A 20,749-nucleotide genomic window follows, 5' to 3' on the forward strand; every position below is an offset into this window, starting at 1 on the left:
TCCAACTGGAACCGCAGACCATTCTCCAGCATGGCAGGTCCATGCACCTGCAGGTGGTTGAGGAAATGGAGCATCTCCAGGGTTGGCCAGCCCTTGGCAGCAGCCTGAAGGGAGCGACTGAGAGTGTCTTTGTCATCCAGGTTGGGCTGGGCCACAGCAGCTGATGTGACCTTGGTTTCCCTCTTCTTGAGGTGTTTGAAGGCCACTTTGGAAGCCAGTGTGTGCAAAAGGGGCTCAAGGCTGGACCAGCCATCCCCCTGGATCTGGGAGGGCTGTACACCATGCCTGCTCAATCCCTTGCTCACCTCAGCCCAGAATTGCTCAAAAGCTGGAGCAACATGTGAAAATAAGGCCACTTTGATTTCTTCCAGGCTTGAGTTGCTCACCACTCCCTTGGTCATCTCTGCTTTCAGCCTCTTCTCCAGCTCTACAGGGAGCCGAGGATTGGCTGGCCCCATCCCTTGCTGCTTCCAAAGGTCCAGGAGTGTCCGTGTGCAGCTGAGTCGCTTCCTATCCTCCAAGGCTGTGAGGCACGACTGCAGTGTCTGCAGCAGCCCCAGGACCCTCTGCACACAGGAAAGCTGCATCTCCTCCACTGCCTTCCTATAAACCTTAAAAACTACTTTGTTAGTGAGCAGGGCTGCAGCCTGCTGCCATGGCACTGGCTCTTCTCCTCCTCTGGTCAGGGCAGTGCTGGGGGGACTTCCCAGTTTGGACCCCATTTTTTTTCTCGTTCTTTGCCGCTCATGACCCTCATGGGCATGAAATTCAGTATTCCCTTTGCTCTTTCTGAGCCTGCAAGGATATAAGTGGGTCAGCAATGAGGTCACAGCATAACCAAGTCATGATCTTATTTGATCTCATGAGATCAGTAGCACTAACACTGCTCTGTAATTGAAGGAAAAAAATGTGTCTCAGCCTACCAAAGAGTAGCTTTGTGGAGACATCTGTGTTGCCCATATGACCCCAGGTTGGTGCTATGGGTTGCTGCACTTACAGAAATGCTGTTTTTCGAGACCTGCCATGGCAGACTATTACTGATTCTAGGAGACAGCATTTCATGCTGTTCTCCTGGCCAAATCCCAGTCCAAAGAGTTGCATTGCACCTTCCCCTTTTCCTGCCACAGAAGGAGAACACGTTCATGTCCCATGCTACAGACACAATAGCTGCCACATTTCTGCCTGAAACCCTCTGTTTTTCAGTGATAGGTAAAGCAATGCTCAGATGGGAGGGCTTGGGGGAACAAGACAAGTTTTAAATACAGTTCTCTGGCCAAAATAGCGATCTGCCTTCTCTTTCATTCGTCAGGGATCTAAAGAGCAAGCAGTACCCTGGACACACATTTACAAGTCTAAACAGTGAAGACTGCGCGCATACAGAAGGGACAGTGGGAAGCAGGAACCTAATTAAGAGATGATGGTTTTTTAGCTGTGAACAGGTGCTGTCAAGTTGGCAACAACTCTGTTAGTCCAGATGGACCCCTGAGGTCCTTTAAGGGCATGTGCAATGCAGGGCTTGCCAGCCTGAATCCCAACAGCTATCTGACTTTGGCAAAAGGGGAACAGAAAGTACATACTTGTGCCTTTTCACCTTCTTTGCTCCATGAGCTTTACTCTTGGCTACCTGGGCTTCAGAGTGAGAGACTGGCACACAGCATCTGCAAGACAGGGGCCATGAACAAGCAGAGCGTGTGTGTCACCAAGAGCCTTCTCCCAAGTGTGCCTGCCAATCAGAATTACTTTCCTGGTGCAACATAAAGGGGCGACTGACTGAAAGCCAGCATAATCATCCCCTCCCACTGGGAGCTGTGGCCAGCTGGCAGCGAAGAGTGAGTACCAGTTCTGCAGAAGTTCCTTGCCCTGCCAAATTAAGCCTTTCCCAGCTGCAAGAGCTGTACAGATGGGCTGAGAGCTCAGGCTCTGCAGGAGCTATGCAGGTAACCCCTGAGCAAATCCCAGCTCTCCCTAGGTGCTCCCCCTGCCACCCAGCCCAGGGCCTGCTGCCTTGGGGACCTGCAGTGCCACACCCATGTTCCTTAGGACTCACTCATCTCATAGCGGCAGTAGCGGAGCCAAGCCACGTGGAGGATGGCAAACACACACTGAGCCACAGGCTCAAAAAGCATGGGGCCCACCTGTCCGCAGCGGGAGCTGAGCATCTCCCGGAGGTGCTGAATGTAAGGCAGCATGTCAGAGCTGAACCCTGCAGGGAGGGGAAAGCAGCTTGGAGTTTGGTTCTGGAGGCTGTCTGCGAGCAGAAAGGTCAGGAAGGGCACTGGGAAGCTATTTCTGTCCATGGGGACTAGCACTCTTCCAGTGCACATCAGAAACTTGGTTCCCCACATAATGCAAAAGACAGTCCCACAGACACTAGCTCACATAAGCAGGACATAACCCAATACATCCAGGAGCTAAAGACTTCTACTTGCCCTATGCCAACATGCCATAATCCTCCCTCACTCCCCCTGCAGCCGTGGCTGTGCCAGGTGAGCAAGGAGGGTTTGGCCAGTGCAGAATCCGGCTGTGGGGCCTCACCAGCACTGCAGGGAGCCCCAGATGCCAGGTACGTGTGGAAGATGTGCCAGGCCATGCAGTACCACTGCGTCTCGTCTGCCTGCTGCTCCCGTGCCAGCCGGTGCTGTTCCAGTGCCTGCCACAGCAGCAGGCTCTGGACTGTCTGAGCATCGGTATACCTGGTTGTGGGGGGAAGCAGGAAAGCGGTGAACCCTTGGTGACCCTGGTCTGTCTCCTCGGGAGTAGCTGATTGAGGCAGAGCCACCCTGTTTACTCGAGGGTTTCACAGAGAGAAACAACATGACCAAGGTTGCCCCTGGGAGCGCTGGCTGTCACAGCCGGAGGAGCACAGCAGCAAATCCCAACAGTGCAGCCATCCCCTGGGCTGCTCAGGGGCGCTGGGAGGAGGCAGGGGCGCAAGGCTGCCTCACCTGGTCAGGTAGTAAAGGAAGCCCCCGCCGTCCCTCAGGTCACACTGCAGTGCATGGAGGATGCGGGAGGTCCGGGGTGTCTTGGGAATGTGCCATGGGATGCTCGGCTGCCAGCATGGCTCTGCGCTGCCTCTCCCACTCCCTGCAGAGCGCCGAACCTGCGTCAAACACAGCACAGCATGACTGTAATGGCATCTTGCCTTTGGTGAAAGATGCACCTGGGGAAACAGGAGAGCTCTGCCAACAGGCATGGCCAGAGACCAAGCTTATTGGGAGGGGAAATAACCAGTGGCAAAACCCAGCAGCCATTAACAGTCACCCTCAGCCAGGGCCCAGGGTGTCTCAAATGGCAGAGGGAAAGTGGAGGTCATATTTTTGGCTCTTCTCATCCATGCTCACCATGCTCCACCCTCTCCCAAGTCCTTCCAGTCCCTGCGGATCCTCGGGGGTGGATCAGCTTGCATTTCCTCCCTATTATCTGACTGCAGATCTCTGAAGCAAGGGCTGAATAGTAAGCCCCAGGCTAGCAAAGCACTGAGGGAACCAGAGATTGTGTTGGTACTATTTTAACTGGACCCTTGCTCCCAGCATGGCTTCAGTCACGTTGGGTAGAAGTTTCTCATCACCCCAGGCTGCTGAGTAGCTGTTAGCATTGGATTTGGCCACTGTGGGACCTGTGCACCTGCCCAGCAAGGATACCTACACAGAGCCAGCCCGTGCTTCTGTCTGCACCATCCTCACATTGGTCTTCCACAGGAGGAAGAAGCTCAAACACCTGCAGTGAAGGCAGGAAGGTGGCGGGCAGGGAAGTCTTGGGCTTGTAGTCCGGCTTGGGTGTGAGCCTACAACAGAGGTAAACTAAACCAAGGAGAACACCTGACTTCTTCAAACATTTCTTTTTTTCTTTTTTCTTTTTTTTTTTAAATCATGAAAGGGGAAAACTGGGCCAGAGGGAAAAGATGGGATTGAATGATTCATGCAGTGAGTCAGTGGCAGAGGGAGGAAGCCAAGTCACATCCTTCTGGGGAAGATGGCTCTCCCTCACGTGCTCTCCTGACCCCTGTACCCCTCTCCTGCCACCAGGGAGAAAGCTGCTGAGTCCTGGGCCAAGGTGAGTCTGAGTCCCTCCTTCCTTGCCCATGGCATCTTCAGTCAGCAAGGGGATGAGGAACACAGTAGCCCAATGCAAGCTGCTGTTTGTCCAGTACCACAAGGAATCCTAGCCCTCCTGCAGCAGATACACATAAGCAGTACAGAAACTGCCCTGAGACAACACAGGGCACCAACCTGAGGCGAGCAGCTCGCCAACGGTGGATGAGAAACCTGGGAACCCAGTAGGAGCGCAGGCGCCTCAGGGCATCGTACCGGGTCCTGCTGAGGATGGCAAACGTCGCTGCCGCTCTGTCCTGGCTCTGGTACGGCTGCCCACACCAGGAAAGAGAGAAGAGGGAGCTGCAGCTGCATCACCCACTGGGCTTGGGCAACCATGCTTCAGGAGGGTCCTTCCTGTCCTCAGCCACTGCTCTGGGCTGTGGCTACTGTCTTCACCAGCTCAGAGGCCAGGGGTGTGGGGCAAAACCCAGTGCCCTGCTCCTGCCCACCACCCCTGCAGTGACTACAGTAACAATGCCAGCAGCCTGGATGCCGCACTGGCCCTGGGCACCACAGCAGTATGAGCTAGGGCTGGTTTCAGGGCTAGGGAAGGCAGCCCCAAGCTGGGGGGGGGGGGGGGGGGGGGGGGGCTCAGGCCCTGCTCTCTCATGCCCACCAGTGGCTGTGGAACACCAAACAGAGCCACAGCATGCAGCCACCCATGCAGCGGGGTGGGAAAGCCTTCCCAGGCATGCCTGCTCACCGGGGAGGTGGAAAACAGGTTCAGTGCGTACTTCTCCTGAATGTGCCTGGGGGAAGATAACCAGCTTCAGGCTGGGAGTGTGGCACAGGGGTGGCTGAGCACGCGGACCACAGTCCCCATTGTGCTCAGGGAGGAGCTGCACCATCCCTCCGGACACCCACGCTTACCACAGGAGGTTGGTGCGGAAGAGCTGAGCCTCCCAGTCGGTGGCGTTGACCTCTAGGCACTGGGTGCACTCCTTGAAATCCTCGCAGTCCAGCCACAGGTGAAGGAGCCGGAGCCCCAGCGTGCCACGGAGAAACTCCTGGAAGAGGTCCATGCCCGCCCTCTGCAGCACAGGCGGCAGGTGAGGGGGTGCCAGGCTCCAGGGCCCTCCTGCGAGCTCCCCGAGTAGCCTGGCTGGCTCTGAGGGGCTTTTGGGGAGCAGCAAGGTGTCCGAGGGCTGGCACCCTGCTGCTGCAGGGTGACCAGATGCAGCTGCTCTGTGCTGCTCTTGCGGTTGCTGCCGCAGCGCTGGGCAGCTTGGCTGGGGTCCCCAGGCCCTCAGCCCGGGGAGCTCAGCTTCTTCTCCACACATCCGCCGCCTGCAGGAGCTCAGAGATCCCTGAGCATATATACCTTTGGGGAAACCCTTGGTTTCAAGGGTGTCTTTGGGAGTCTCTGTGACTTTTTTCCCCTGTCAGACACAAGTCTCTCAGCCATCCTTGCAATGCTATACCACCTTCAACTTCTCCATCTGCTTCATATCTGGCTGGCAGAGCCCTGGGGACCCCACTGAGGTTTTCTCCAGGGGCAAGGCTGACAATACCCCATCACATCCACGCCACACGCCTCACCGTGCCCAGAACGTCCTCCTTCAGGCATTGCAGGGCAGAGGTGGGGAGGTCCCCAAGGAGCCAGGATTCCCCTTCCCCCTCAGAGTCGCTCGCCTTGGCCATGTCCAACTGTAGCCCAGTCCTGGCTCCTGAAGATAGCTCCCTGCCACACCTGCCATGAGAAGAAGGGACACAGCTGGGGCACTGCTGGGGCAGGAGATAGACTACCCATGACGCCTGGACATGGCCTGGCTGGAAGCACCGCATCTTCCAGCATTTCCCACATCCCTCCCCGGATTTGTACACTGGCCTTGCCCTATGCCACCTCCCCCCCCCCCAAGACACTCTCTTTGCAGGATCTCATCTGCGGCTCTGCATCGCTTCCTGCTGGGCCCTCCTCCCTGCCACAGTGGGAAAACTGCCCTGGAGGCTTGCAGGACAGTCCATACCAAAGCAGCTACCAGAAATCAAGGAATAACCTCCAAATCAGGAGCATATACCACATCCCAAGAGTCAGCAACACAGTCTTCCGGGAGCCCAAGAGCGTGACACCCCTTGCTCCCGGTGTCACACACACCACACACTTACAACATGCATCACATTGATGCCAGCGCACATGTGCGTCAATGCTTCCGTATGAAAGGCAATATATATGCTGCTGCTTGGATTTTTTTTTAACAGAGTTTAAAAAAAAAAAAAAAAGAGGGGCAGGTTGTATTCAGGCTTGTGTTCAGATCCCCAGATCCTGGGGTTGCAAACAGTCCAACCTCTGGCATACCCCAATGTAATGTAATGTATTTCCCGTTATTTGGTACAAGAAGACCCCCAAGAGGAGTCATGCAATGCCCAGCTGCATCACACCAGACAGATCCAAAGTAATAGTTCTTGCTAAATCACAGAATCACAGAATCACGGAATGGTTGAGGTTGGAAGGGACCTCTGGAGATCATCTAGTCCAACCCCCCTGCTCAAGCAGGGTCACCTAGAGTACGTTGCACAGGATCGCATCCAGGTGGGTTTTGAATATCCCCAGAGAAGGAGACTCCACAAAGCCAAAGAAGGATTAAGACCTGGCACAAGACTTAAAGGGCCAAGCCCAGAGCAGAACAGATGATTAAACTACATCCTTTCCTTCCCATAAACGCACAACTCATACTGGACAAGTCATGGACTAAGAGATGGAGGCATCTCCTTCCTCACCCTCCACTGAGCTCCCCAGACCCATTGCCCCTGCTGTGTGCTGCCTCACAGCCCACCACTGAGTGGCTAGGACCCCATCCCCAGTCCTCAGGAGGGAGTGTGCAGCCGCTGCCAGCTCTCAGGGCTAGTTTCAGCCCAGCCCTGGCACATAGTGGTTTTACGTGGGCACTCACCCAAAGGGGCTTTTCCAGCACTGGGAGTCCCCTCCCCAGCACGCACTGACCCCTTTAGTCCTTACCTGCCTGGGTGAGAGGCAGTGCCCCCAGCATGACAGGCAGCTCTGCTCAGGCCTTCTGCATTGCTGGCATGGGTCCAACCTATTTGGGGTCCTCCTGTTGCCACGACACCAGGGACATCAGAAATGAGTCCAAATCTTGCAGAATATATCCTTACCGGCAGCTCTGGTGGCTAAAGCTCCCCTGTGACTATGCATGGAGATGCAGGAGGCTGTAGTCACTGGAGGAATAACCTCCTGCAATTGAAACCAGAAGTAAAACCCACCCTATGCCCCACAGAGCTATTCTCCATTCTGCAAAGTTTCCTCTGCCCACAGCATCTGTGATTGTGCCATTGATGGCAAGATCACTTCCCCAGACACCCAACGCAGCTACTTCTGGGGCAGAGCACAGCAGCTGTTTGACAGCCATGCGACACAGGGGTTCAGGGCAGGAAGTGCCCCAAAATGCTGTCCTCCAACAATGCTACACAGCACCAGGGAGGCAGGATGCACCACTGGAGTGTGGCCAGGATGCCACAGTGAATATGCTGATTCTTGGCAAAGCTGCTATGGGATATCCTACAGTTACAGAGGGAGGCCAGAAACTCTGCTTTACGTGTCTTGTGGGTGACGGTAGCCTCTCTCCTCCAAGCAGGACCATGCTGCTCTGAACACCATGCCCCAGAAAGTGTGACTGCACAGGCAGCAAACTCTCAGAGGGGCTTCTAGCACATGCCCAGAGCCTGGTGTGCACCTCTGCCTGCCTCTCTGCGCACACAGCAATCTCACCATGGGGCCATCCAGTGCTGGAGCTGGAGAGGAGGGCCCAGCACTGCAGACTGCTTGGCCATGCTGCAGAAGGAGCCTGGCCCAGGCCCACGGCAGTGAGGACCTCTGAGGAGGGCTCCCTGGGCAAGGAGTCAGGAATATCTGAAAGGCAGCCTGCAAGGAGAGATCACAGGGAAAGTTTGTCAGGAGAAGCTGTGTTGAGGTGGAGAGGGACTGGAAAGCCCCAGGGGCCAGGCAGACCCAGAGCTACCTGAATCCCAGCCCTGCAGAAGCTGGCAGAGTAGGAGCAGCGAACACAAGCTGTGCTTCTCCAGCTCTGTGCATGCCAATACCATGAGGGCCACCCCCATCATGTGTCTCAGGGACATCCCCAAGACTCCTGGCATTGCTGCAGGCCCATATTTTGCATGGTTCGTCAAGCCAATAGGAAGATCCAAGCTGCATGTTGCCTGCCCATGGTGTATTGCTAGCTGGTACTGCTGCCCTGGGACGAGCAGAGGCTGAGGCCCACTGCCACACAGCAAAGCTAGACGGTCACCTCTTACAAACTGCCTCACTGGTGCCCTTCCCTAAGCATCAGCTGCTGAAGGGAGGAAAAGCTGAAGGAAACATTCTCAGCCGGGCTGGGGAGTTCCCTGGTCAGCAAAACCTGCAGGGAAGGAGACTTGTACTGCCAGCAGCCAGATTGTGCCGTGGGTCAGAGAGGGGCTTGCACGCCCGGTGAGCACAGCACAGCTGAGGTGGGCTCACGGAGGGTCAGTGGGCTGGGCAGATAACTGGCACAGCCAGGGCGTTTTCATCCTTCCGGACGTCTTCTGACTTTCCTGCTCCGCAATGGGCTTCAAACAAGGCAGAGCCCCCGAGCAGGAATCCTGCATTTACACGGACCCACGGCTGGGGTGGGGGGACCATGGGGTGGCTGCGCAGGCACTCACCTAGACGGGCTGGGGTGCTGTGCGTCTGCCTCAGAGGCCTTGGCAGCTCACAGCTGGGGACTGCTGTCGGCCACCCTGCTGCAGAGGTGCGACCGGGGATGCTGGAGGCAACGGTGCCGTTGGACTGTCGGCTGCATCCACGAGCCCCGTGCCAGCTCTCCACAGGGCCTTCATCCAGCGGGCAGCTCAGCAGCTCAGCAGCTTCGCCAGCTTGTATTCCAGGTACAGGGCTGTCCTGGAGCCAGAGAGTCCATCGGGGATGGTGCCATGTGCAGCCCAAAACCAAGGACTCGGCAGTGATCCCCACTCCCCCACCACCAAGGACACTCACAGACATGAATGTGTCACAGCAAGGCAAGGGAGCAAATGCAAAGCCCGAGGCTTGGGCCACGCTAGCAGGGGCCGTGGGGCAGGAGCGAGAGGCAGGGGCAGAGCTGGGAGGGGAAAGCAGGAAGCGAAACATCTCTCAGGACAGCAATATCTGACCCACACCAGCTCACCCCAAGGTACTTAATAAATAAGTATGTGAACTTAGCAAATTTTGTGATTTGTTTCAGCCCAGCTTACAGCCCAGCTTCCCAACACAGGCCCTCAGCTGTCCAAAAGGGACAGTTTTCTCACTGCTCCCTAAAACCCCCATCTACTCCTCCTGCCCCGCAGGCTGCTCCAGGTCTTGGCATCAGGCCCAGAAAGGCAGTTTGGAGCCCAATCTGCTGAAAGCAGCAACATGTGTACACACACACACACACACCTTTGAAACAGCTGGGCACGCTCCCTTATCAGCCAGCCCAGGCTCCTTTCCCTCTCTTCGTCCGTCGCCCCATAGCGTGGGGAGCAGGGACTCACATGGGCTAAGCCAGGCAATTCTTGGGGAAAGTCCCCCAGCTCTCGTAGCTGCCCCCTTAGCCGGTCGTATCGCAGTCGCAGAGGGAAGGCCTGCACCGACAGTGCCTCATTAGCCCCACGAGCAGCACCCTGCAGGTGCTGGCAGCCTGCAGCAGCGCCCACCTGCGCCAGGGCTGCTGGCGAGGGTGCTGCAACGCATCGGCCAAAATAGCCCTGGCTCGGCCCCTGCCCGCACCCCCGACGCCAGCCCAGGGCAGACAGGTCCATCTGAGGACACAGGTGTAACCATGAGCATCCCAGGCTGAGGGCTGGGCTCTGCTCTCCCATGCTGTACCCCACAGCCCAGGGTAGCGCCTGCGGGCTGGAGAGGTGGGAGGAGGGGGAGCAGCCGCAGACACGGGGAGCAGGAGGAGGGGAACTCACAGGCAACGCCAGGAAGGCATTGAAATACTCCAGGAAAAAATCATCATAGGTCAGGAGCTCCTCCAGATCCGCGGTGAGAGACAGAGAGGCCAGGGGGCTCAAGAGCAGCCAGGATGGCACCAAGCACTGCCATCCCTCTGTTACCCAGGGAGCTCCCCCTGCTCAGCTCAGGTCTCCTAGAGGGGAGCCCTGGGCAGATTCCCTCCAGGAGTGGGCTGGGAGGGCTCAGGAGCACCCAGCCCTGGCTTCGCAGTATTTGCCGGGCAGGCACCCTCAGCAGGTGTCTCAACTCTCCCACTGAACTGCCAGCTCTGGGCACTGCTGGGCTTGGGGTGGGACAGGACAGGATGGGACGGGATGGGATGGGCTCCAGACCCATCTGCTCTGGAGAACACAAGTGGTCCCAGGCCCAGAGGTGCTGTGGAGGGATGTCAGGTCCCCAGCCAGCAATGCCCAGCATTGGTTTGTCCCCCATACCCTACGGCTGTTTGGTGGCACACCAAGCAAAACATTTGGGAGGTCTTGACTCAGTTCTCAAATGTCATGGGAGGTCCCATGCATTTCCCACAGTCTAAGCAAAGGGGCTGAAAAATGCGGAGGCAGGTTGCCATCATCTCTTGCTCCTGTGGGACCGAGCAGACTGGGGCAAAGCTGGCCCTGAATGCACTCTTTCTGTGGCAAAACAGAAGCTCCCAGGGGAAGTGCAGGCAAATTGTCTGGGTCCAACCCTCCTGCCAGGATTTTGCCCCTAGGGACTGACCTACTGGGGAAGACGGTGCTCTGGTCCCTTCTTCCGCAGCAGCCATGGTGGGCCAGGCAGCTCCTGGGGAAGCTGAATGCCTTCTGCTCCTTGCAACCTGTGTTTACATTGCCCTTGTTTACCAGGAAAGTATGTACAGTTGGTGGCAACTGAGTCACCAGGTGGGGCAGGACCTGCTGGTTGCTCCCTCTGTTCTGTGCATCCTGCCCTCACAGTGCCTGTAGGGCTGCATCAGTCACATGTGAGACGATCTGCCCAGTCCTCAGCTCTCTGTAATCAGCAAGGCAAGTTAAAGATAGCAGCTCTCACTTTCTCTAGCTTCCTTCATGGGCTGGTGCTGCTCAGCTGATCTATTTTACTCTTCTCCCACCAGTACAGCGTTCATCTCTGCCAAAGACAAAAGAAGGGACTTTCTGAAGTGCAGGACTCCAAAACCCAACTGTCTGTGTGTTCCCTGCCCAGCAATGCCAGGTCCCTGAGAACCAGCATAAGCCCCCAGACGACACTATATGTAAGCTGACACCAAGTATTTCCCAGCTCTGTGGGCAGGTGAGTGAGGGCTCAGCTTCCCCAGGGACCCCCAGCCCTGGGGGTGTTGGCATAAGCCAGCATGAAGAGGAGGGCCTGCTTGCTCGCCCCCAAGAGGGCTCCCGTTGCTGTGCTCCCAGAAAAGGCAGAGAGCCCCTGAGAGGGAGCCCAGTTCAGGCTGCGGGGTGCTAGTCTTGGCATTTAGGTGGTTTGGAACAAGGGGCCTGGAACTGCCCACGGCCCTTGCATTTTTGGAGCTGAGATCCAGCAGGAGGGGCAGCTGCATTGCCGGAGCACAGTCCCCATGTGGGAGAGGAGAGTTCAGCTTCATGCAGAATCAGGCCCTGATGGGGGGCCCAGCAGTCCAGACTGGGACTGCATTGCCTTAGTGCTGCAGGCAGCTCTGCACCCAAACTCAGCTGGGTGAGGATGTGCCCTCCCACCACTGGTGCCTGGCCTTTAGCAAGTCATAGCCCCTCCATGTGCCTCAGTTTCCCCATCTGCTTTTCCCCTTGGCAGCTCCAGCAGGGCATACTTAACACTTACTCAGGGCTTTTCTTCCCCTGAAGACTTTCGGACAAGCCATTTCCTGTTTCACGGTGGGGAGCCTAAGACACAGAGAAAAGTCATGCAGTGTGAGGACCCCACTTTCTGCCCACTAGGCCACAGAGCCTCTCGTCCAGGGCCAGGCTCTGAGGAATTAGCTGTCCCCTGGTGCAGTGACATGAGGGACCTGGGGCACCCCAGCACAAAGCTCAGTAGTACAGAGCCGATCCAGCCACAAGTGAAGCACTAGAGATGGTCTCTGTGTTGGCACTGCCACGAAGTGCCAGGGCCAGGTACATACATGGGTGTACAGCTCCACCAGGGTTAGCTGGGGATCTGTGTGTGCACATGTCTGTACAGGCATGAATGTGTGTGTTCCCACAGAAAGGTATTTGAGGGGGCACTTCTCTTGCCATTGGCATGGCAAAGTTACCCCAGAAGTGCCAGGGGGTGAAAAGGGGCAGAGTCCCCCTGGTTTCCATCAAGGCAGAGGACAAACAGCACAAGGAGGCTACACATTTCAAATCTAAGTGTGAGTGTGCATGTGTGTGTGCCCATCCCTATGCACAGGCAGGTGAGTCTGTATTCTGACTCTAGCTTAATGCTCTAAAACCCACCAGTGTCACCAGCTGCCCCATCCTTCTGGTGTGTCTGTGCTCACTCCAGCTGGACAAACTCCTCAGCAGGTCTCTGTTGAGAGCAGGATGAGTCTGCAGGAGCAAACTGCAAACTAAATGTGGTTCCTGCTAGCAGTGGGGGCCCACTTTAAGCTAAATGCATGCAGCTGCTTAACCAAAGACACCTCTGCTCCCAAATCACCTTTAAAAGCTTGATTGCATCCATCCTTGCTGCCTCTCCAAGCAGCAGCCAGAGCTGAGTCGGAGACCCACCATCAGCCTGGTCCTGGTCTGCAGGGTGCCTTAAGGCTGGGCTTCACACCAGCACTTAAAAAGAGAGCTAGTGTGAGCTCAGGCTCAAGGCTGGAGCCTAGCTGCCAGGCAGAGCCCAGATGCTGCCACCACCTGCAATATGCAGAAACGGAAGCAGAGGTGAGGGGAGGTGTCCCCCAAGCAGCAGTGCTCCTACTGTGCTGAGGGGCATGTCTGCCCCACTGCCCAGCAGCTGTGCCACATTCCCACTGGCACAGACAGCTTGGAGGACACAGGAGAGCCGCAGGGAACAACTAGCATCCCCTGCATGACCGCTGAGTAGCAAGGCATTGCTGCCTAAGCAAGTGGAGGGAGTTCAAAGTTTTTAAGTGGCAGGTTAGTCAAGCCCAGAGGCCGAAGGCAACAAGCGTGCGGCAGTAGCATGCACTGAGATAGTCACACATCATCCACATGCACACATGTTCATGCACAACCCAGAAACTCACATATCCATGAGCACCTCTTGCTCACATGCACGCACAGAGGCAATACTCATGCTTCCACCGGCTCTTATTTTCACACAGCACTCCCACACGCAGACTCACTGCTCACACAGCAGCTTGACGCGCACAGAGCAGCACACACGTTCATATAGTCGCACACACAAGGCAACAGTCCTGAACCCACAGACCCAGCCTGTCTGTGCCTCCATCCCCCACGCAGCAGCTCCCATGGTCCAACCACAGGCTCATGCAAGGGCTGTCCAGGTCCTGGCTGCCTCATGGACGCACAAATCGCTGGCATAACTCAGGAGTGCTTTCCGTATGGTTGGTGCACTGTTTTAATCCCATTGGCTTAGGAACTTGAACTCTGTTTAAAAACAGCTCTATTAGTTTCCTCGAAGAGTTTTGTTCCTTTCCCATCTTAGGCTAAGCTGATACCAATACCCACACAAGACAGCTGCAGTAATTTAACCAAACAGCTTTCCTGGCTCTGTGCCTCAGGTCAACTGGAGCACTGGCTGCATAAAGGCGGCATCAGCAGCTGGCAGGACTCTGGCTGCCACTGTCTCTGATCCTGCATTTGTTCCACTGCCCAGGCCAGGCAAGGAGAAGGACCAGCCAGTCACTGACCCACTGAGGAGGCAGGACCCCCCAAGACCAGCTCAGGGATAGGGGAGGGCTGGGCTGATGCTGGTGCTGTCTCTTACCTTATGTCTCACTGCTTCAGCTGGCTCAAAAAGCTCCTCTGAGGAGCAGAAGGTGGGCTTTGCACTAGAGGCGTTCAGCTAAGGAAGAGGCAGTGTCGAGGGTGTGCTGGGCAGGACAGCACCAGTCCCTGGTGCAGGTCACCCTCTAGCCCTGCTGCACTGTCCCTGGGCCAGGGAGGCTCTGCCCTGGACAGATGAGCCCTCGGCTACGGTGGAGCATTATCAGGGCACTCACTGAAAAGGACCAGGCTTATGCTGAAGCAGAACAGTGTCCTCAGTGCTGAACCAAGTGTCGAGGAGGCAGGAAAGGCATTTCACAGGGAATCCCGGCAGCTTGCCTTTGCAGCGTGTCCTTCACGGTCAGCCAGTTCGCTGTGTGAGAGCAATCACTCTTTGCAATCAGCTCCTGAGCTTGAATTACAGCTGGCGTTTCTGTGCCACTTGCTGAGAGGAGCAATTTACTTGGCTGCAACACAAGCTCCTCTCTCCTCCTGAAAGTGCAGGGAAAACCTCTGAGGCTGAGAGAAGGGCTCCTCTCCTGCCCTACTCCCTCCTCCTCAGCACCACCACCACCCTCACAACCACCTCTGGGAGCACCCTGACATTCAGCCCACCTTCCTGACTGGGGTAAAGCCCACTGGAGGGAAACTGAGGTTTGGACTTCCATGGGTTTCTGTGTGAGTCCCACTGCCTTTCTGGGCCTCAGTCTACCAAAAAGTTAGGAGGTCTTTCCCATGCACTGCTGTGATCCTCAGCAATGGGTGAAGTGCCTGTGTTGGAGTCACAGAGGGTGGCTTTGCTGGGCCCTTCTGAACACCCTGGGAAGCCCACAGTGCTGCCTCTCATCTGGGAGGCCCACAGCATTGCCAGCAGATGATGGGCTATATGGATAAAGCAGGCCAGCAGTGCCTTGCTGCTCCCTGCCAGCTGTGGGAGCTCCAGGCATTTCTTGGCAGTGAGTTGAAAATGAGATTATTGTGGTTGGAAGAGAGGCAAAGAGTAGTTTTTCAAACAGCCAAGGCAGAGAGAGCACAGTCCAGCAGCAAGGAGTTGCACAGCCTGGCCTGCTATACCAGCGGTCAGGCTCACACTGGGCCTCCACATCCAGATCCGCCATCCAGTGAGCTAGGCACTGCTTTATTTGGCCAGCTCTGCAGAGACACTCACCCTGCAATCATACAACCAGAGTGGGACCCCCATCAGGGAAGTGAGCACAGCTACTTCTGTGACCAGCCGCAGGCATTAGGTGCTGCCACCCCCCTGCATTAGTGTGCAATGTCTCCCCTGAGATTGGAAAGGGGATACAAGGAGCCCCTACTTGACAGGGACCGCTGTGGGTGAGTCCAGAAGGAGATGTCTCCCCTGGGTCCATGTTGCACCCAGTGCCTCTATGTACCTCTTGCAATCCCTGCTGCTGGAGGGCTTTGGGATGAGTTGTGAAGTCCTACCACATGCAACCATTTATGACTCCCATGGAGGTTTTGAACCTCAAAGTCCTGCTGCAATTCCAGTCCAAATCCCTTCCTGCAGTTTCAGATGGCTGTGGGATCCCTCTGCCTGAGCTATTGCCATCATATATTTTGTTCTTTCAAATGGCTGTGACAGTCCACCCTGAGCCTGCTGCGAAGGTCCCTAAGGCTACATGGACACTGGGTTACTATTCTAATCCCCAGTCAAGATTCCCACATCTCCTTCTAGTCCTTGCCCAGCCTTTTATTTCATTCACTTTTCTATTGCTTTGCAGCAGAGGTTGCACAGGTCTGAGCTCCAGGAACAGGAGAATAAATCTGAGTCTACGTAGACCTTCTTTTCACATGGTAAGAAATTATTCACACTTGGGTTGGGATTTGCTGCTCTACTAATTTTGTTGTCTCCTTGTTTGCCCATTTGTCCCACATTTGAGATGCTGTTTCCTCCCTCCCTCCCTCCTTCCTTCCCTCGCTCCCCCCATGTGTGTGTTTCTTTCCTCCCTCCTCCTCACATTTGGCCTGGTCAGGCAGGTGCAAGAAGAAGACACACAGGAAGATAATCTATCAACTCAAATATCACTGAGTTTTATGGAGAAAGGGGGAAAGAGATACAAAACTAAATGACCTTTAAAACAACTGAGTTCTTAGGTTCCCTCCCCCGTCTAGAAGCTGCTCTTGTGCTCTGCTGTAACCTTCTCTTTTCTGTCCCAGCATTTATTTATAAGCACTATCAATAATTAAGAAGCTGCCAGCCTGCCTGCCTGCCTGCTTTCCTCGGCTGCAGCGTTGACAGAGGCATCTCTGACATTTCCTGGCTCACCCTAGCTGCTTTGCTCATTTGGGCTTTTAATTTTCTTCCTCTGTCATGTTAGAAACATAGGAATCACCGGCCTGGAATGGTCCAAAGGTCTGCCTGGTCTCCCCTTGCCAGAAAAGCTCCCTGCAGCCTGCTAGTTGCACCTGACAGAAGTGACCTGCAACCTGTGCGCTCACACCCTGCAGCAGCAGCGCAGCACAGTCTGTCTAGGGTTTCCCTGCTGAATTGCAGCACTTCTCCCCGCCAGAGCCAGTCCCCGAGAGAAGAGACACTCTTGCTTTGGGTCAGGCTGGGATGTGTGGCTGTTGGTCTTGTAATACTGACATGTGCAGCTCTGCTGTGGCTCTGCAGCCGTTCTAGTCCCGTGGGCTACCTCGGACACCAGGTAGTTCAGAGAAAGGCACTAGCAGCTTGTTAGATGCTCTTCCCCCTCCAGCTTTGTGTCACAGGGGCCCTCCCGATTCCTTACTTGTGTCTCAGCAGGACAGGGGGGCTACAAGGAAGGGCCAACTAGGCACCCAGGAAGGGGCTGTTGTCACCTGCAGCCCTGCTGGGACCCCGAGGCTCATGCAGGGCAGCTTGGCTTGTCCACATCCAAGGGCCAGAGAGCTCCACACACAAAGCTCTCTTGTTGCTGAGATCATCATGGCTGTGGCTGCTTGCAGTGAGCAAGCAAGGACTTTGCCAGCTGGGCCCCTGCCTCTGGCACTGGGGGCTCACCATGAGCCCTGCCTTGTGCCTGGGCACCCAGTCTCTGGCACACAGTGAGGCAGATGGAAGAAGCAGAGACACGACAAGCAGTGCAGCCAAAAAGCACAGCTAAGGGGGGTGAGCTGGCCCCTAGCAGGCTGAGCTGGAGAAGGCCTTATGGTAAAGGGGGAAGGGTACACGTGGGCTTAGAAATCAGGGATCCTCTCCTGTCCACCACAGCCAAGAGCAGCTAGAAAGGTGGAAAGAGATGGAAGGTTTAAAAACAACCTGGAAGAGGCACCACAGGGAATAACCCCGCTGTGGCCCTCAGGACTGCCCCCCCCTACCCCCCCGCCCCAGTCCCTCAGAGAGCCTGGGGATGGTGCTCTGAAGACCAGCCTCACCCCAGAGACAGGCCGCGCAGAGAGACTGCAGGCCAGGCCTGGCACATTCCCAACACTCTGGAAGTCCTTGGGAACGCTCTGGGGTCACTCCTCTTGGGTTCAAAGGCACCCTGCAGCCATCAGGTAAGCTTTGGCCCTTGAACAATCCCTTGGTCATGCTGTTTCCAGGCAGACGTGCTCAGCAGCTTCAAGCAGAGCCTGCAGCATCCCAGGCTGAGCCCTGGTCCCCTTCCAACATGAATCCTGGTGCTGTGATGGGCTGTACAGGGAAGCCTGGTGATTTTCCCTGAGCAGGCCAGACAAGCTGTGGCAGATAGCTGCAGCTGGGTGCATTCAGCAGTGTGCACCCGGCTCCCTCCGAGCACACAGTACTGTGCCTCAAGTTTGCTTTCTCTGCCAGCTGGCCCCTAAAGGGAACAGGAATGGGGCCGGAGCTCTCCCATGGTCCCAGCACCCTGGTGCAAGGTGGCGGAGTGCTCTGCAGGACCTGGGAACCGGGTGCAGCAGCAGCAGGAAGTGGATCTGTCACAGAACATCTCTGAAAGGACAGTGATGGGTAGCTGGCAGCTCCCCAGCCCTGCCAGTGCTGGTCTCCGCTGCCCTGGGAGTGCCGAGGTGCACAGGGGGGAACAGGGCACCAAAGGACAGTGTCAACTCAGCAGCCCTCAGAGCACAAACTCCCAGGCTGTCCTATCCCATCAGTGGCTGATTCCCACCACAGCGACCATGCTGACGTTGTCCTTGACAGGACGGTGTGGATGGGGTCTGCTCCCAGCCCCCCCGGCTGTCTTGCACCAGACCCTGCAACCACTGATAAAGTACGTGTGGAGCTGCTGAGAGATACCGGGGTCCAAGAGCAGGAAAAGGCACCTCTGTCACCAGGTGCCCCCTACCTCCCGAGCCTACACAGCCCAGCCTGCCCAGGGGCTGTTGGAAGAGCTCGTCCCCTGCCCACTGAGGGCAACAGGGGACAGTACCCTCATTTGAAGTGTGACAAAGCCCTTGGACCTCTCAGCTACTTTCTGTCAAGCACACAAAGGAAAGATGCTGCACCTCCCTGCCTTTATGCTTTTCAAAATCTGCCTGTGCACAACCTGTGCTGTAAGATCTGATTCCCCCCCCGCCTTTCCCTGTAGAGCGTTTACTCCTGTTGCAGACACCCTGGGTTTATCAAACCACAGCACAGCAGGGAGAGGTGGAAATCAGTGTGTGTGTGTGGAGGGGGAATGAAGCACATTCACAGGCTAAAATGCAAAGCATGCACTACCTCAGGGGAAAAAAAAAAAAGACTATGCGAAATGAACAGAGAATTTCTGAAAGTGCTGGCAAATTGCCTTCATCTAGCACCCATCCCCAGCCAGGCAAGGGAAGAGCTTCACACCTGCTCTGAATCCCATGAAGAGTTCAACAAGCTAAGCCAGGAATAGAAGTCACTAACTAGATCCTTCTCCTCCAAGTGAAAATCCAGCCAATCTTTCTTCACCTCCCTCGCCTGCACCCATAGCAGTCTTGGTGCTATTGCAGAGCTGCAGCAGCATGTATGCGATCCCAGCTTGGCTCACATAGTTGGTGCCAAGTTTGTTGGGCTGCGGATAACTTGCCAGGCTGTCAGGTTCCCACAGTGCAGTAAAAGAAAACAAAAATGAGCTCACGCTGGGGCAGGCTCAGATGATGACCCCAGCCCCCACTACAAGGGGGAAGCATGAACAGATTAAAGTCTCTTCACGGACACCACTAGCAAGAAGACACACAAAAGCATACCCACAGTAGCCAGACTCTGCCCCAGCCAGAAGCTGCTTTCCTACGCCCAGATGCACTGAGACAACATCTATCTGGCCCGTGTCTCACACTTGGCTATAAATCTGTCTCCTCCTGACACTGTCCAGGTGTACTTCTTGCCTTAAGCAGCCCACTGAGAAAAGCCCACTTAGCTCTGGTGAAAACAGAGGTCCTGCAACAGGGAGCAGATGCTGCAGGGAGTGGATGCCATGGCTGATGCTGGAAGGTCACATCAGTCCCACCGGGTCCATCCATGCCTTAGAGCCCTGCTGCCAGGGGCCAAGCGTGTAGGACAATCACAAACATGGCTAGCGCAGACGAGGGGAGCTGGCCTGCATCCAGCACCCTCAGCCAGGACACGACTCTGTCCCATTTCACATAAACAGAAATGCAGAGGAAGAGGGCTATTAAAAATGTTCAGTGACCAGTGTTATCCTATTAATTGTCTCCTTTATGGCCTGAGCTGCCATGGCCAGCCCTATTTCTGAGCCCATCCCCTCCTGGACTCTACTAAGGAGCATGTCTTCCCATCCCCTTGAAGGAGCTGGGGGGCAGTGACCTGGCAAAGAGGACACACATGCTCCAGGGCCAGGAGCTGTGGGGACTGCTGTGACACAGCAGTGATCTCAGGCAGTGGAGACCCCAGAGCTCAGACAGTGCTAATGGGAGCCACCTAGGTCCCATGGAGATCTCTATCCCTGGGTATCAAGAAAAGTCGGCAGAAGGTGTCAAAATCCCTTTAGGAAGGGGGGGATTGTTGGGATTGTTCAAGTTGCACCCAGTTTCTAAGCCAGAAGCAGCAGGCACTGTGTTAACACTGCCATCTGAAGTAAAAAGGCCAGGGTATTTGAGCAAATCCTCCCTGAATCCCTTCCACAATCCAAACACAGCTCCATGCTCCCAGCAGGGCTCAGAGATGGGACATTTCTGCTGCCCACAGGGTCTGAGATACTTTCTGGCAGGATGCTTGCTTTGTTTTATCCCTCCTTGTTCTAATCTCAATAAGTAGGAATTTGGGATTTGTCCTGCCTGAGAGAAGCCTGTTAGATTTTCAGATCTCTGCTTTCCAGACAGGGAACTACTCAATGGCCGTGAGCAACCCCATCTGACCGAGAAATTTTCCAGCCAGTAAGGAAGGAAGCAGGGGCAAGGGAGCAAGAGGAAGCAGCAGCTGTGGTCACATTTTAGGCATTGTGTATTAATTATAACATAGCCTGGGAGCTGGGCACAGTGAAGAGCTGCCAGCCAGGACCCTTCTTCCCTGGCACCTCTTTATCTGAAGTTTTGCCAGTCTTTTCCACTTGAATCCCACTGTGGCTGGGGCTAAAGACTAGTGAGGCTGGGAAAAACATGGCAGCCTTAAATCTGCATTCACTCGGAGAGCTGGACCTGTTCTTCATCTCTTCTCTGTGGATTGAAAGGTGGAGAGAAAGGGAGGGGAGCCTGGCACAGCTCCTGCCAGAGTCTAGTTTGTCATCTGGCACTTGGATGCAATGGAAGAGGCTGCGTGGGAGTCAGTGGAGGGGCCTGAAACTTCTGGCCTGAGACGTTAAAGAGATCTCAGAGAGAGGGAAGGAGAGGGTTCTCCAGCAGCAAGGGAAGAGGGGGTTGCAGACAAGAGCCAGTAGGTCCTTGGGCACAGATCCTGAAGG

The sequence above is a fragment of the Apteryx mantelli genome, chromosome 3 (assembly GCF_036417845.1).
Source record: "Apteryx mantelli isolate bAptMan1 chromosome 3, bAptMan1.hap1, whole genome shotgun sequence".
Lineage (NCBI taxonomy): Eukaryota > Metazoa > Chordata > Aves > Apterygiformes > Apterygidae > Apteryx > Apteryx mantelli.